At 40.2% G+C, this 17,365-nt stretch overlaps 1 protein-coding gene across 2 annotated transcripts in view; it reads left to right on the top strand.

The window, feature by feature from the left end:
* The first annotated feature begins 464 nt into the window (after window positions 1-464).
* LOC126088507 (peptidylprolyl isomerase domain and WD repeat-containing protein 1) overlaps window positions 465-17,365 on the top strand; it is a 121,794-nt gene continuing 104,893 nt past the window's right edge. The window contains exon 1 of one of the 2 annotated variants that reach the window (XM_049906650.1): window positions 465-765. The gene's annotated coding sequence lies outside the window, so the exon portion shown is untranslated. Of the gene's footprint in view, window positions 766-794; window positions 900-17,365 lie in introns of those variants that run through there. The other variant, XM_049906651.1, reaches the window with a different exon arrangement.

Below are 17,365 nucleotides of genomic sequence, written 5' to 3'. Positions count from 1 at the left end.
ACCATACTGCTGACATTGGGAAGGTGTATACCAACTACTTCATCACTCGGGATCTTTATTTCGTCTCAGATAAATGTTCTACTTCCAGAGCTTTTGGCCGAGGAAATTCACTCCTGAAACTGAATTTCGTCGTCAATTTTCTATAAGAGTCGGCCATTGTAATCGATGAAAACACTAGGACATGAAAAACAGACAAGAAAGTAGACAGCCACCAAGAGCCCGCTCCGTGGCAGGACGTGCACAGAACATCCACACCGCATGGCTCCTCGAGCGAAGTTGACTGCACCGGCTATCTGAGCACGCTTTCCATCCAACCGAAATTCTCAACTTACTGCACACTACGAAGTAGCGTCCACGTCCATGTACCTCATCCGTAAATCCGGGTCGAGGCCCTGTTCCGCACAAATTTTCAGCTTTTGACATTGAATTATCTCAATGCCCGGTTGCGGTCGACTTCGGTAGCTCCCCCGAAATATAGATGATATATACTTGAATTTGGTTTGTTTAAACAAAACACGTTTTGCAGCTGGGCTACTGGTTCAGAGTGTAATTTTTATCTTTGACTATAATTTGTGTGTAAACAACTGTGATGTTTAGGTTTGAGAAAAGCATGATGTTGACATTAATAGAAATTTTTTTACATCCATAATATCGTATAGTTTTGTTTTGTTGGATTGAGTTGTGTTCTCAAAAAGTCATTATTTTAACACGCTAATTCGCAGAAATACTGTTATGAAAGAAATTGAAGACTTGAACCTATTGTCGGTTAGTTCATATCATATTTCATTATATATTCTTGTAACGGAATTGTGTTTCCAGTGTAGCGGATTAAGCAGACACGTAGCGGATCATCTCATTAAATTTACTGCTTAAGCACGATTCAGAAGAAAAATTAAAGAGTAGGTAATTTAGACGTATTTTAAGTCTTGATATCTTGACATCTCAAAGTGTTTCACCATCCGATGTACCATATTGAAGATGTTTTTGTTATTTTCCAAAGAGTAAACGTGGTGTTCGAAGGTACAGAGTTCATTAATAATAAGAGAATCACGTTACAGAGGTGTTTGTTGTGTTCTTCAGTCCAGAGACTGGTTTGATGTAGTTCTCCACGCTACTCTATCCCGTGCAAACTTCTTCATCTCTTAGTACCTACAGCAACCTACATCCTTCTGAATCTGCTTAGTGTATTCATCTCTTGGTCTCCTACTACCATTTTACCATTTACTGCATCTTTATATTTTCTCCTTTCATCAATTAAATTCAATATTTCTTCTGTTACCTAAGAATTTCTACCAGCCCTCATCTTTTTACCTACTTTATCTTCTGCTGCCTTCACTATTTCATCTCTAAAAGCTACCCATTCTTCATCTACTGTATTTCTTTCCCCCATTCCTGTCAATTGTTCCCTTATGCTGACCCTGAAACTCCGTACAACCTCTGGTTTAGTCAGTTTATCCAGGTCCCATCTCCTTAAATTGCCACCTTTTTGCAATTTCTTCAGTTTTAATCTACAGTTCATAACCAATAGATTGTGGTCAGAGTCCACATCTGCCCCTGGAAATGCCTTACAATTTAAAACCTGGTTCCTAATTCTTTGTCTTACCATTATATAATCTATCTGAAACCTTCCAGTTTCTCCAGGCGTCTTCCATGTAAACAATCTTCTTTCATGATTCTTAAACCAAGTGTTAGCTGTGATTCAGTTATGCTCTATTCAAAATTCTACCAGGCGGCTTCCTCTTTCATTTGTTTCCCCCTTTCCATATTCACCTACTACGTTTCCTTCTCTTCCTTTTCCTACTGTCGAATTCCAGTCACTCATGAACATTAAATTTTTGTTTCCCTTCACTATCTGAATAATCTGTTTTATCTCGTCACACATTTCATCAATCTCTTCATCATCTGCGGAGCTAGTTGGCATATAAACTTGTACTACTGTGGTAGGCGTCGTGGGCTTCATGTTTATCTTGGTCACAATAATGCATTCACTATGCTGTTTGTAGTAGCTTACCTGCACTCCTATTTTTTTTTTATTCATTATTAAACCTACTCCTACATTACCCCTATTTGATTTTGTATTCACAACCCTGTAGTCACCTGACCAGAAGTCTTGTTCCTCCTGCAACCGAACTTCACTAATTGCTAACTATATCTAACTTTAACCTATTCATTTCCCTTTTTAAATTTTCTAACCTACCTGCCCGATTAAGTGATCTGACATTCCATGCTCCAGTCCGTAGAACGCCAGTTTTCTTTCTCCTGATAATGACATCCCTGTGCGGAGATCCGAATGAGGGACTATTTTACCTCCGGAATATTTTACTCAAGAGGACGCCATCATCATGTAACCATACAGTAAAGCTGCATGCCCTTGCGAAAAATTATGGCTTAGTTTCCCCTTGATTTCAGCCGTACTGAGGTTAAGGCTGGTTAATCAAGTTGTTCCCTTTACTTGAAGGTTATGGTCTGATCAGTAATAATGCGTAATTCTTTGTTTGTAATAAAATGGTCTTTTGTGTGATCTTGAAATTTGGATCTTTCCCACTGACACTCACCTACAGAAAATTCACTTTCTCTTCAGAAGTTGAATACACTATCAAAATGACATCTACGTTTTCCATTGACTTTAAAAACCATAAGAACAGCTTAACGTGACATCTGAGAATATCAAAGAAATTATGATATGGCACTCCAGAAACTTTTCAATTACGTTGTACTTTGTAAATTACATGTACATTATAAAAAGGAGTTGCAGAGTTTGTTGCACAGTCTTGAGAAGTTGGCAGTATCTATCAATTTTTTATTGCCTACCTTTTTAATACAACAACATTAGAAGAAATTACAGTAAGTTTCTCTCTCTAGATGTATAATGGCCCATTTGGTATACATGAAAGCATTACTGAATTAGTACAGTGTATGCAAAGGACATAGCATCATTCAGTTACAGAAAATAATTGTGTGTTTGTAAAGATACTGGTCCGTACATCTCTAGTCTTGCACTCTTTTAAGTATGTATTACCAATCATACTTTATATTAAAGTCAAATGAACATGAAAATTTATAGTGTATTAACCATTTAACTGCTCTGGACGTTTTAACGTGTGCACCTTTATACCTGTCCCTGTGTGCTCTAAGCGTGTTTACGTGCACCAGCAGTCCTTCTACCTGGTACCCTGAACATGTCTACGCATAGTCACGTTCAGAGTAGAAGGACTGGTGGCACGCGTGATCACGTTCAGAGTAGAAGGACTGGTGGCACGCATGATCACGTTCAGAGCACACAGGGACAGGCACAAAGACGCGTGCATTAACACGTCCAGAGCAGTTAAAGTGTTAATCGTGTATATACATATTTAACATACAGACTCAAATATTTTATGCCATTTGTCAATAATTGATTGTCATGTATGAAAACTCATTGGAACTGCAATATCAAGATTTAAAATATGTCTTAAACGAAAATCTGTTACAGAAGTAAATTTATTTTCTTGCAATATGGTGCTCCTTCAACCTTCATGTATGCTTAACATACAGCATATGAGAAAGCTATATTTTGTCGTGCTTGTACTTGATGCTTATTATATCCAGGGTGGTGGTTCTTTTGGTTTGCTGTGTAAACACAAACTACAAACTTGTAGATGTGTTGTTATATTGATGGTACCCTCTGGTGGTGGATGTGGACGTGCTGAGTTTAACTTGTGGTATTGAGTTCATTTGAGTTTTGGTTGTCATCGTGCTAATGTGGTTTTGAGTTTAGGTACTTGGTGCGATAACCTGAGTTTTGGATAAGTTTCCAGTGAGAGATTAAGTTATTTTTTATTTATGTGTTTGGCATTTTTGTTAGGTCTGAGTATTTTGGTGTTTGTTGTGTGGAGAGAAGTCTAACTTGTTTTAATTGCTTGCTTGTTAGGTATGGATATGACAGTGAAGTTCACGAGTGTATCATTACATTCTGAGATGGATGATACGAGTAATATAATGTCTGTTATACAGTTTCTGCAGATGTTCGGTCTTATTGTTGAATACTTTAGGTGTCATGTTTGTGGCATGGCACTGTCGGTGTGTGTGTGTGTGTGTGTGTGAGTGTGTGTGTGTGTGTGTGTGTGTGTGTGTGTGGATGCGCACACCTAGATGGTGTTGCCGGCTTTTGTTGGTAAGCAATTTTTGTTTTGGTTTTATTGTATGGTAATTGTGATGTTTTGTGTGCTGTATATTTATGGTAGGTTGGTTGTGTTTTAATTGATATAGTGAATGGGGGGGGGGGGGGGGGTGATGAGGGTTTTGAACTGTGACAGTTTTGGTTCCCTTTTCGGAGTTGTAGGTGTTGGTTTTTTGATATTGATAACTACAGTTGAGCTATATGGGTCATCCTCGTAGATCCAATGGGAGTGCTACAACCCATGGCTCCCAGACACAAGTGGTGTCGCTTCCTGTCAATTAGTGAACTCTGTCAGTGCTTGGGTTGCCATCTGATGGTCATGTGTAACATGGGAGCACTTGTGTGTTGTCTGCTAGAAATCCAGCTGCCTTTGTAACTTAGATGTAATGTGTGTTGCTGACAGAGTCCCACAGTACAGCAAACCAGTTTTCACCAGTCTCTGTAACTTGCAGCCAGGTTAATGTAAGATCTGGCTGTTCATTCAGAATCTGGCTGTTCATCCAGAGTTGAACTGCCAGTGGTGACCCACTGTCTCAAAACAGTCATGATTGTGCTGACAAAAGATCCGTAACAGTAATAACTGTATCAACACTGTATTTTGCACTGCGTCGAAAATTATGTGTTTTCAGAAATAACCAAAATGTTTTTGTTGTAAGTACATTTCCCACCCCATCCCATTGTTGCATTATCCTCGATTCACATTACAGTATTGTAAACATTAACAGCTGATCATTAAATACAATGCAGCCATCCGATGATGAACAAAATCTTACAAACCCCAAATGTTGTTATCAGGTATTTTCTCACTGCCTTGTTGTAGTGCAGACAGAGAGCACATCCAGCGTCATTGCTTTCAGTACCTGAAAGCATGGCAGTTGTTGAAAGTAGTGCAAGTACGAAATCCATAATGCAGTTGCGTGCTGAGAAATGTGTATTACCAGTTATGTTAGGGAATCTTGGAGCTCAGTTTTTTGTAATGGAGAGAAATAAAATTTGTATAAAGATACAGTTTGTTGTTCAAATGGCTACAGAACCATGTGGTCTTGTTTGTGTGCAACACGCAAAATTTCTTTGCTATCTGGTTAACTCCTTGGGACTTATATGCTAATATTGATGTAATTGCAAATGAACTAAAATTAAATTTCTGTAACTATGAATTTGTTAACAGCCTCTATTTAGCAAATTTGAGTAGCACTTAAATAACATTATGTTTCTTATAAAACTTACAAAACATTTTTTGAGCAATTCTTATATATTGCTAATTAATGTACATCTACATACATACTCCGCAATCCACCATACGGTGCGTGGCAGAGGGTACCTCATACCACAACTAGCATCTTCTCTCCCTGTTCCACTCCCAAACAGAACGAGGGAAAAATGACTGCCTATATGCCTCTGTACGAGCCCTAATCTCTCTTATCTTATCTTTGTGGTCTCTCCGTGAAATATAAGTTGGCGGCAGTAAAATTGTACTGCAGTCAGCCTCGAATGCTGGTACTCTAAATTTCCTCAGTAGCGATTCACGAAAAGAATGCCTCCTTTCCTCCAGAGACTCCCACCCGAGTTCCTGAAGCATTTCCGTAACACTCGTGTGATGATCAAACCTACCAGTAACAAATCTAGCAGCCCGCCTCTGAATTGCTTCTATGTCCTCCCTCAATACGACCTGATAGGGATCCCAAACGCTCAAGCAGTACTCAAGAATAGGTCGTATTAGTGTTTTATAAGCAGTCTCCTTTACAGATGAACCACATCTTCCCAAAATTCTACCAATGAACCGAAGACAACTATTTGCCTTCCCCACAATGGCCATTACATGCTTGTCCCACTTCATATCACTCTGCAATGTTACGCCCAAATATTTAATCGACGTGACTATGTCAAGCGCTACACTACTAATGGAGTATTCAAACATTACGGGATTCTTTTTCCTATTCATCTGCATTAATTTACATTTATCTATATTTAGAGTTAGCTGCCATTCTTTACACCAATCACAAATCCTGTCCAAGTCATCTTGTATCTTCCTACAGTCACTCAACGACGACACCTTCCCGTACAGCAAAGCATCATCAGCAAACAGTCGCACATTGCTGACAATCTATCCAAAAGATCATTTATGTTGATAGAAAACAACAGCGGACCTACCACACTTCCCTGGGGCACTCCAGATGATACCCTCACCTCCGATGAACACTCACCATCGAAGACAACGTACTGGGTTCTATTACTTAAGAAGTCTTCGAGCCACTCACATATTTGGGAACCAGTCCCATATGCTCGTACCTTAGTTAGGAGTCTGCAGTGGGGCACCGAGTCAAACGCTTTCCGGAAGTCAGGGAATATGGCATCCGTCTGATTCCCTTCATCCATGGTTCGCAAGATGTCAAGTGAAAAAAGTGCGAGTTGCATTTCGCGGGAGCCATGTTTGCTAAAGCCGTGCTGATGCATGGACAGCAACTTCTCTGTCTCAAGGAAATTCATTATATTCGAACTGAGAATATGTTCGTGAATCCTGCAACAAACCGATGTTAAGGATATTGGTCTGTAATTTTGAGGATCCGTCCTTCTACCCTTCTTATATACAGGCATCACCTGCACTTTTTTCCAGTCACTCAGGACTTTACGTTGGGCAAGAGATTCGCAATAAATGCAAGCTAAGTAAGGAGCCAATGCAGTAGAGTACTCTCTGTAAAACCGTATTGGAATCCCATCAGGACCTGGCGATTTATTTATTTTCAACCCATTCAGCTGCTTCACAACCCCAGGGATGTCTATCGCTATGTCCTCCATACGGGAATCTGTACGAGGACTCAAACAGCGATATGTTTATAAGATCCTCCTGTGTGAAAGATTTCTCAAATGCTAAATTTAAAATTTCAGCTTTCGTTTTGCTGTCTTCCGTTGCCAGGCCCGACTGATCAGTGAGTGACTGGATGGAAGCCTTCGACCCGCTTACCAATTTTACGTAAGACCAGAATTTCCCTGGGTTTTCAGCAAGATCTTTTGCTAAGATATGACGGTGGTAGTGATTGTATGCTTCAAGCATCGCTCTTTTTACAGCAGCATGAATCTCTACTAACTTTTGCCTGTCCTCATTCTCCCGATCTTTCTTGTACCGCGAGTGCAACTGTCTTTGCTTCCTGAGCATTCTCCGAATTGCGCTGTTAAACCACGGTGGGTCTTTTCCGTCCGTAACCCACTTTTTTGGCACATACTTCTCCCCTATGTGATTTACAATGTGTTTAAAATTTGCCCATAATTCTTCCACGTCCATCGTACTGGAAGTAAATTAAGTCGATTCATTTATTAAGTGGGATACTAACAACAGCTTATCTGCTCTTTCTAGTAAGAATACTCTCGTAGCCTTCTTGACCGACCTTTTAACTTTCATAACCATAGTCGTAATGACAGCATGATGCTCACTAATCCCTGTCTCAACACTGACATCGCCGGTGAGGTCTGGTCTGTTCGTTGCTACCAGATCTAAAATATCTCCATAATGCGTTAGCTGTCGATTTAGCTGCTCAAGACAGTTTTCGGATAATGTGTTCAAAAGTAATCTGTGACCCTTAACAAATTTGAGATAAAGGAAATAGAGAAGATACAAAGAAGAGCAGCATTTGTCATTGCACATTCATTTAATCAGCTTGAAAGTGTCACAGAGATGCTCAGTCACTCCAGTGACAGATGCTGCAAGAAAGGTATTCTGCATAACAGTATGGACTGCTGTTAAAGTTCCAATAGTGTACATTCCTTGAAGAGTCAACCAATATTTTGCTTCCTTTTATGTATATCTCGCAAAAAGACCATGAACAAAAAATTAAAGAGATTCGAACCCACATGGAGGCTTACCAGCAGTTGCTCTTCCCATGAACCTTACACGACGAACAGAAAAAGGTGGAAGTGACAGTGGTACACAAAGTGCTCTCTACCACACACTGTAAGGTGGCTTGTGGAGTGTAGATGTATAGTGCAACAATTTAACAGAAGCAAAACAGTAAGATAAGCAAACACAGTAGCTATGTGCAGAACAGAAAATACAAAGAAGATACAGAAGGAGTTGTTTCCACAGAATATTTAAATTTAAGCAGGAACTGATTATGTGCCAAAGTTTTGTGTTAACAGTTGTCTTCTGTGTAGGATATGAACGAGTCAACAGTTGGTTCGTATGTATGAAGAAATTAATCTTTGTAATGTGTTTGAAAGTAAGAAAGAACTGTTGAAGTATGGCATTGTTACCTCAGGATCTGGGCCTTCATGAGGCTATTCTTCATTATACGCTTACAGATGGAGAGAAAATGAATAAAATACCAGAAAAATGTTAGCTTTCAGGGCCAGATGTGTCCTTCATATGACAAAGGAGGAAATGTGGCTGTTCAGCAGTTTGCTGAGAGAGCCACCCAGCAATCAATGATGAGGTTGCTCACTTACATCATTAGTACACATATACTTGAATTCTGCTTATTTTCTTATGGCAATATGATCTGGCATGTGATATTTGCAGAAGTGATTGCAGCATTACTCTGTTTCTGTCTGTAAGTCTCTCCTATGGTATTGGCATACTGGATAACACAGGTGACCCAGTGTTTCCCACTGCCTCAGAATTAGAGGTATTTTCAACAACAACTCACAATGTAAGTGACAGTGAGTATGGTTGCTTTGATGGCTTCTAATGGTATTCTCTATTGTTCTTCATCTGTTGATGTTCTGCTTTATGGTAGTGACTCATCATTTAACTGTTAAGTGATAGTCTCTTAGTATGATATATGAGTAATTCAACTAAATGTTCTTGACCATGTAACAATTTCCTTACAGAGTAGTAGTTTGAGCTGCGCATTTGCTGCAGAAGCGATTCTACACAATTCCACTACACGAAAGTCACTATGTAAAGAGGGATACTAGTAAGGTTTGCTATACAAGCTCATTCACTTTACCTTCCCTAATTTTTTCCACTTTGCTCAGCGAATGTGTTTATCATTCAAAAATTCTCCCCGAACCATTGCCTATGTAGGCTTTCACGGCTTAATAATTATAGTAATCTCAGATTTGCTGCCAGATCCTAAAAGCAACTTGAAATAATAATATAACAATAACAAGGAACTATCTTTTGATAGGCAATCATTACATGCATGAATACTTGCCTTACCTTGTAGAAAATATCCATTGTCTCTTCTTGGCACATATGATTTTCAGTCTTGCAAGTGCACCTTCAATTTCAGAAATATACTTTTTGTTTTATGGCATGTGCAGAAAACCATTAAAAGCTGTCAAAGCAACCATACTTACTGTCACTTATATTGTGTGTTGTTGTTGAAAATACCTCCAATTTCTAAGCAGTGGGAAACGCTGGGTCACATGTAATATCCAGTATGCCAATACCAGACCTGCTATGATATACTAGTTCAGAGTGCTGGATGAAAACAAGGAGAAAAGGTCAAGTGAACTTGGCCTCTGAAGCACATACTTTAAGAGCTATGAGCACTTATTCATCTGTGCTACTGTGAAACACATCTCTCCTACCAAGCAAGAGCTCATAGCTTTTAAGGTATACATTTTAGAGTCCATGTTTACTAGACAATTTTTTTCTTGTTTTGGTCCATACCATATCCTCCCAAAATATGGAAAGCAAAGAGCTTTCAGTAGAAGAGATTTGTTTCACAGTATCAAGGATTAAGAAGTGCTCGTTGCTATTAAGGTATGCATTTAAGAGTGCATGTTTACTAGATTTTTTTGCTTTGAATGATTGTTCCTGTCATATCCCTGTATATTTACAATTTCTCACGGGACACACTGTATACATATGCTTTCTAGTGTTGTATATATAAACTTCTTAGTTTCATTTGTAATCTTGTTGTTCCAAAGCACCAAGTTTGTCGAAGAACATGCAGTAAAATCTCCTCATAGAATAGAGCCAGAGTCCTCGCTGTTTTTGACAGTTGTCACCTGGTTGTCAACAGACTGGAGTAACTATAATTTATAATCTCCCACTGTCCGCGACTCGTGGTCTTGCGGTAGCATTCTCGCTTCCTGCGCATGGGGTCGCGGGTTCAATTCCCGGCGGGGTCAGGGATTTTCTCTGCCTCGAGATGACTGGGTGTTGTGTGTCTTTCATCATCATTTTATCCTCATTCACTCGCAAGTCGCCGTAGTGGCGTTAAAGAACTTGTGGAGTGGCGGCCGAACTGCCCCATGAGGGGTCTCCCGGCCACCAATGCCATACGCTTATTATTATTATAATCTCCCACTGACATTTCCAATGGGCTACATTTTCTTTTCCTTCTCCTTAATACTTCTTCTAGATAAATTTTAAACACAAGAGGAGACAGTGGGCAATCCAGTTGTAGTTGTCCATTGTTAATTTGGAATTCTTCTGATCACTCATTACCCACTTTCACTGAAATGGTCAATCAACAGCATAAAACTAAATGCATTAATATAGGTTATTAAAGACTCCATAGTTCTTTATGCTTGGCCACAACTTATTTAATTGCAGTATGTGTACACCTTGTACACCTTTGGTATGTTTCTAAATGTTAAATGGACTGTTTGTCCTCTTTCAGTGCAGCTTTGTGTTGTTTAAGTACAAAAATACCATTGACATATGACTAACCAGCTCCAAACCCATTTTGATAATCTTTTGCTGTAAAATATTTCACAAAATAATAGTGGTAGCGGTGGAAATAATAATAATAATAATAATAATAATAAGAAGAAGAAGAAGAAGAATGGTTCGACAAGAAGTTAATATTACTAAGCAAAATGTAACTAATAGAAGAAGCTATAAAACTAATTGGAATGCAAGTTATCAAGACAAAAACTAATTAGTGCGTAACTGCACCACTGATGGGCTGAAAGTCTGAATCATGAACAGTTTTATGAAATTAAAGAATAAGTTTATTTTCATGGAGTGAAGTGAACTGGTGATAAAACTTTCAGCAGTTCTGATTTTTGAATAGATTGGAACACATTAATAGGTTGCAGTCAGACTAATAGCAAGCTGGAGCATGTATTGGTTGAAAAAACAAACTCAGATAGTTTAGTTAAATTGTGTTCTTTGCCTTTGGATTTGGTGATTAGCAATCTGTCATATTTCATTGTTGTGATTCCACCACAATTTTCCATTGTTTGTTCAATTTATGTGCTTGTTAACTATTAGGGACTTATTTTTCTAACATATGGGCATCACACAATAAATCAGTAAGGAGGTTAATCGGGGACTGCTAATGGTGTATAATTTTAGTTACAATGGCTATATCTGGAGTTCCCTTTGTGCTTTAGAATAGCTACAGGGTTCACATAAGTTGTGTAGAAGTTGTGCCAAATTAACCTTGCTTCATAGATACAATGAGAGGCTGGCAACACTTTTCAAAACAATTGCTCAAGTATACAACAAAATTGCTTGTATTGTATATTGTCTGAACAGCCTTGGTGATGGTAGTGGACATCCTTTTGATTGCACTGGAAGAGAAGAGGACATTGTCATTCTGCCAGCTTTATATGTACTGGTACAGAAACAAGTTTCTAGATGAGTGGAATCATCTTTACCACTGTGTGAAGTAATATGAAGCTATTGTGCTTCAGAGTGCAGCAGAGACAACATTTTTAGTTTATATTAACTGATCCCCTGATTATTTTGATTAGTGTATTAACAAAGCCAGATTTTATAATCCGAAATAATGTGATAATTTTAGATGTGTATGTTGGAACGACAGTGATCATTTGTAATAATACGTTCATTAAAAACAGTCCAAATAGATACAGCTATTTCAGTAGCTGTTTTTTTTATAAATAATATGCTTCACATAGTAAAAAAATACCAAATGTTTATTTTGAGAGCATTTCTGTGCGCATCATAACATAACTTGCTACATGTGCCTCCTGTGAAATTGGCTGAGGTGATGTAGAGATTAAAGACTGGAATCTGGTGATTTTAATGCCAGGATTGGAAATCGAACAGAAGGGTATGAAAAGGTTATGGGTAAATTTGGAGAGGATATGGAGGCCAACAGGAATGGGAAACAACTCTTGGATTTCTGTGCCAGTATGGGCTTAGTAATCACAAACTCCTTTTTTTAAACATAAGTACATTCACCGGTATACTTGGGAAGGCAGGGGAACCAGACCTGTCATTGACTATATAATAACAGATCAGGAATTCAGGAAGGCTGTGAGGGACACACGTGTATTCAGGGGATTCTTTGATGACACTGATCATTATTTAATCTGCAGTGAAATTGGGATTGTGAGGCCAAAAGTGCAGGAGGTCAGGTCCATATGTAGGAGGATAAGAGTGGAGAAACTTCAGGTTAAGGAACTCAGGCACAAGTACATAACAGCGATCTCAGAAAGGTACCAGAAGGTTGAATGTAGTCAATTACAGTCATTGGAAAAGGAATGGACAAGGTACAGGGACACAGTACTAGAAGTGGCTAAAGAATGTCTTGGAACAGTAGTGTGTAAAAGTAGGATGAAGCAAACAGCTTGGTGGAATGACACAGTCAAGGCAGCCTGTAAAAGGAAAAAGAAGGCGTATCAAAAATGGCCGCATACTAGAACTCAGTTAGACGGAGAAAGTTATGTTGAAGAAAGAAACAAAGCCAAACAGATAGTTGCAGCATCCAAGAAGAAATCTTGGGAAGACTTTGGAAACAGGTTGGAGACTATGGGTCAAGCTGCTGGAAAACCATTCTGGAGTGTAATTAGCAGTCTTCGAAAGGGAGGTAAGAAGGAAATGACAAGTATTTTGGACAGGTCAGGAACTGCTGGTGAATCCTGTGGATGCTTTGGGCAGATGGAGGGAATATTTTGAAGAGTTGCTCAATGTAGGTGAAAATACGATAAGTAATGTTTCAGATATCGAGGTAGAATGGGATAGGAATGAAGATGGAAATAGGATCACATTTGAGGAAGTGGAGGAAATGGTCAAAAGATTGCAGTGCAATAAAGCAGCTGGGGTGGATGAAATTAAGTCGGAACTCATCAAATACAGTGGAATGTCAGGTCTTAAATGGCTACACAGGATAATTGAAATGGCCTGGGAGTTAGGACAGGTTCCATCAGACTGGACAAAAGCAGTAATCACACCAATCTGTAAACATGGAAACAGAAAAGATTGTAACAACTACAGAGGTATCTCTTTAATCAGCGTTGTGGGTAAAATCTTCTCAGGTATTGTTGAAAGGAAAGTGCGAGTATTAGTTGAGGACCAATTGGATGAAAATCAGTGTGGGTTTAGGCCTCTTAGAGGTTGTCAGGACCAGATCTTTAGCTTGCGGCAAATAATGGAGAAGTGTTATGAGTCGAACAGGGAATTGTATCTATGCTTTATAGACCTAGAAAAGGCATATGACTGGGTTCCTAGGAGGAAGTTATTGTCTGTTCTACGAGATTATGGAATAGGAGGCAAACTTTTGCAAGCAATTAAAGGTCTCTACGTGGATAGTCAGGCAGCAGTTAGAGTTGACGGTAAATTGAGTTCATGGTTCAGAGTAGTTTCAGGGGTAAGACAAGGCTGCAACCTGTCTCCACTGTTGTTCATATTATTTATGGATTATATGTTGAAAACAATAGACTGGCTGGGTGAGATTAAGATATGTGAACACAAAAGAAGCAGTCTTGCATATGCGGATGACTTAGTTGTGATGGCAGATTCGATTGAAAGTTTGCAAAGTAATATTTGAAAGCTAGATCAGAAATGTAGGGACTATGGTATGAAGATTAGCACCTCCAAAACGAAAGTAATGTCAGTGGGAAAGAAATATAAACGGATTGAGTGCCAAATATGAGGAACAAAGTTAGAACAGGTGGAAAGTTTCAAGTACTTTGGATGCATATTCTCACAGGATGCCAACATAGTGAAAGAACTGGAAGCGAGGTGTAGCAAAGCTAATGCAGTGAGCGCTCATCTACGATCTACTCTCTTCTGCAAGAAGGAAGTCAGTACCAAGACTAAGCTATCTGTGCACCGTTCAATCTTTCGACCAACTTTGTTGTATGGGAGCGAAAGCTGAGTGGATTTAGGTTACCTTATCAACAAGGTTGAGGTTACGGATATGAAAGTAGCTAGGATGATTGCAGGTACTAGTAGATGGGAACAATGGCAGGAGGGTGTCCACAATGAGGAAATCAAAGAAAAACTGGGAATGAACTCTATAGATGTAGCAGTCAGGGCGAACAGGCTTAGATGGTGGGGTCATGTTACATGCATGGGAGAAGCAAGGTTACCCAAGAGACTCATGGGTTCAGCAATAGAGGGTAGGAGGAGTCGGGGCAGACCAAGGAGAAGGTACCTGGATTCGGTTAAGAATGATTTTGAAGTAATAGGTTTAACATCAGAAGAGGCACCAATGTTAGCACTGAATAGGGGATCATGGAGGAATTTTATAAGGGGGCTATGCTCCAGACTTACTCTGAAAGGCATAATCAGTCTTAAATGATGATGATGATGATGATGATGATCTGGAATCTCATTCAAGAGCAGCTGGGTTGAAATCCCCATATGGCCATTCAGATATAAATAAAGTGTCCATTTATCACTTGACGTGAATACAAGGACACTTTCTTTTGAAAAGGTTACAGCCAGTGTCTTGACCTGACACTGTCCAATCCGTTGTTGCATTCTGTCTGTAATTTTTTAGTCTTTCTTGTTTGTAACATGTCTCACATGAATGTGATCTTTTAGAATGATGTGAATCCTCTCAAAAACTCACGTGTTTGGTAATATATGTCCTCCAGGAGCTTTTTTATGACAGAGACATTCCCTTTTATGATTTCTAAAGATCTACCATGGACCTTGCCGTTGGTGGGGAGGCTTGTGTGCCTCAGCAATACAGATAGCTGTACCGTAGGTGCAACCACAACGGAGGTGTATCTGTTGAGAGGCGAGACAAACATGTGGTTCCTGAAATGGGGCAGCAGCCTTGTCAGTAGTTGCAAGGGCAACTGTCTGGGTGATTGACTGATCTTGTAACGTCAAGCAAGACGACCTTGCTGTGCTGGTACTGCAAGCAGCTGAAAGCAAGGCAAAACTACAGCCGTAATTTTTCCCAAGGTCATGCAGCTTTACTGTATGGGTAAATGATGATGGCGTCCTCTTGGGTAAAATATTCTGGAGGTAAAATAGTCCCCCATTCGGATGTCCAGGAGAGGAACTCAGGAGGACGTCGTCATCAGGAAAAACAAAACTGGCGTTCTGCAGGTCGGAGCTTGGAATGTTAGATCCTTTAATCAGGCAGGTAGGGTAGAAAATTTAAAAAGGGAAATGGATAGCTTAAAGTTAAATATAGTGGCAATTAGTGCAGTTCGGTGGCAGAAGGAACAAGACTTCTGGTCACTTGAATACAGGCTTATACATACATCAAATAACGGTAATGAAGGAGTGGGTTTAATAATGAATAAAAAAATTGGAACACACATAAGCTAGTACAAACAGCACAATGAACACATTATTGTAGCCAAAATAGTGTTGTGGCCACATGTAGTAAGCGTTGCTTCACTCAGTGGAGAATGGCAAAACAGAGGCAGCCGGCAATCGCGGCATTGCGAAGTAAGCGCTGCATAGATAGCCTTGCTGACAGTTGCAGTCTACCAACCGGCTGATGCAGGGACGCACGCAGACCGAGCGCCGAGCGAAGCCCGGAGAGTGCTGAGTAAGGGAAGTGAGGCCAGCACACTAAGTTACGCTGCAATATACTGTGGGAGTAATAACAAGAAGCTGCCACCGAGGGTAAAAAACATCCTCCTGCCGGATATAAATAGTGGAGCGCAGGCAGAAATGGACAGAAGCCATTAGGAAGCAGATCGGATCTGAGGACGGACGTGGTCCATGTCCGAATGTTCAGTCTTCGTAGGTGACAAATCCGGAAGACTGTTCCAGCTCACAGGAGTCATCTGTTTGCTGCCAGGTGTCTACTTCAGGTCTGGGGGTCAGCCCGAGTCCAGTCAGCACCATGGCTGACTAACTACAGCGAGAAATTCCAGCAGGACCGGCCGCAGCGTGGTCTTGCCCACAGGTGTTGCCTGGGACTGACGCCCGGACGTCACGGCAACCCGGCCACACCGCATGGTCCGTCCATGACCGGACCTCGTAGACATCGCGACTGACGGCTTCCCAGCTGCCGGTGCAGCAGGTGTCAGCAGCTGACCTCACGGCGACGCGGCTCCGTGGGGGTGCCATACTGGACTGCCAAGCGGCGACGAGTTTATCTCAACCACAGGGCATCCTGATTTCAGTGGAGCACTGGTGGCGTGCATTGTGTGCATTTTCAGAGAATCTACACAGCAGCAGCCAGGTAGAGAGGTCCACAGGGCTGGTCAGCGACGACGAGGAAGAAATTGTAAAGAAAGTTCAATAAATAATTGTAAAACTCCATGCCGTCTCAGTCTTTGGTGCAGCCACTGTGTCTGCAGCTAACGAGTACTGCAGAAGTCGTAACAAGTAACAAACGGACATAACAAATACTGCAGAAGTCGTAACAAACGGCCATCTGACATAACAATAGGCGTGATGCCCACACCTACCACAGTAGTACAAGTTTATATGCCAACTAGATCCACAGATGGTGAAGAGATAGAAGAAATGTATGACATGATAAAAGAAGTTATTTAGATAGTTAAGGGAGATGAAAATTTAGTAGTCATGGGGGAATGGAATGCGACTGTAGGAAAAGAAAGAGAAGGAAAAGTAATAGGTGAATATGGACTGGGGGTAAGGAATGAAAGGGAAAGCCACCTGGTAGAATTTTGCACAGAGCATAACTTAATCATAGCTAACACTTTGTCAAGAAAGAAGATTGTATGCGTTGAAGAGGCCTGGAGACACTGGAAGCTTTCAAATAGATTATGTAATGGTAAGACAGGGATTTAGGAACCAGGGTTTAAATTGTAAAACATTTCCAGCGGCAGATGTGGATTCTGACCACAATTAATTGGTTATGAACTGTAGATGAAAACTGAAAAACTGAAAGAACCAGAGGTTATAGAGAGTTTCAGAGAGAGTATTACCGAATGATTGACAAAAACAGAGGAAAAAATACAGTAGAGAAGAAATAGTGAAGGCAGCAGAGGATCAAGTAGGTAAAAAGAAGAGGGCTAGCAAAATTCCTGGATAACAGGTAAGCAGGTGAAAAGGAATACAAGCATCTCAAAAATGAGATCAACAGGAAGTGCAAAATGGCTAAGTGGGGATGGCTAGAGGACGAA

The sequence above is a fragment of the Schistocerca cancellata genome, chromosome 6 (assembly GCF_023864275.1).
Source record: "Schistocerca cancellata isolate TAMUIC-IGC-003103 chromosome 6, iqSchCanc2.1, whole genome shotgun sequence".
Classification (NCBI taxonomy): domain Eukaryota; kingdom Metazoa; phylum Arthropoda; class Insecta; order Orthoptera; family Acrididae; genus Schistocerca; species Schistocerca cancellata.
This window is presented reverse-complemented; position numbering and strand designations above follow the sequence as displayed.